Raw genomic sequence first — 1,221 nt, forward strand, 5'->3', positions numbered from 1 at the left:
CGATGTAGAGGAGTGTTTAATCTCATCAATTGGCGTGAATTTTTCAACGTGAAATTGGAAAATATGGTTTCAGGTACACATCCATGAATAATTGTATGCATAATTAAGGGTACCTTTATTATAACCTAGCCTTGCCTTCAGAGGAAGAATGCCTAGGTGTATGTAGTCTAACTCAGATAGGGTTGCTTTCTTTAATAAGACTACTTTAAGCGCTCGTTTGTGTAATCTAATAAGTGGTTTGAATGAATTATCACTTGCCGAGTCCCACAAGGTAGACGCGTAATCAATAGCAGACTGAATATGAGCATTAACAAATAAAGTCCTGGCTCCCAAATTCAGAAAGTGCTTGATGCTAGATAATAGATACACTTTCTTGGACACGAGTTTAGAAAGTTGTTCGATGTGATGTGACCAAGACAGGTTATTAGCAATGGTCACTGCCAAAACTTTATGAGGGTAGACTACTTCAACAAGTGTATCAATAACCATTAGATCGGGAAATGATGAGGATAATTATGTTCTGGCGTTTTTGCCTAGTTGTTATTATCATGCATTTAGTTTTGTGTGGGTTAAGGGACATGTGATTTAATTAGCTCAGTCAATAGAAAGTCAATAGTAAGCTCACTTCTGAACGTTCTGTTTCACACACAAAACCCGTCACATCGATTTGGGCCCTGCACATTCAAATAAATCACTTCGACGCCACAGCCGCGTGCCTTCTCTGATTAGTGGTAACACGTACGTGTTCGCCTCAGCTTCAAGTAGATAATATCCCAATATAATATTATTCTATATTGCTGAACATGGCATTTTCACTGTCGCCAGTCGTGAATTGAATTACAAATCAAACATTTATTGTTTGCCCTTGGATAAAAGGAAGCAGGTTTAGGAAGTACTCAACCGGAGAGCCTACAGATGTTTTCACTCATGTTAGCGCAGGTGTTGCTTGGTTAGTCGCTGTACACATTACACGTCTTGGCGGTGTGTCACAGCAAAATAAAAGACGTTTTGTAAACTCGGTGACATTAATGTGAATATAGTCAACGATCTAAATATCCTTCAAAAAGTGTTAAAATAAACTTGTCTTGGTACATGGTGTACGTTTCAGTAAAGGAGCGACATGTCACGGCCCCTGGTTGGGTCTCTTCTCGTAGTTTGAGCCGTAGAGAGTTTCTTTGTCTCACATTTTGTGTTACATCATGCAATTTTGACTCTACTGAA

This window comes from Littorina saxatilis, linkage group LG7 (assembly GCF_037325665.1).
Source record: "Littorina saxatilis isolate snail1 linkage group LG7, US_GU_Lsax_2.0, whole genome shotgun sequence".
Taxonomy (NCBI): domain Eukaryota; kingdom Metazoa; phylum Mollusca; class Gastropoda; order Littorinimorpha; family Littorinidae; genus Littorina; species Littorina saxatilis.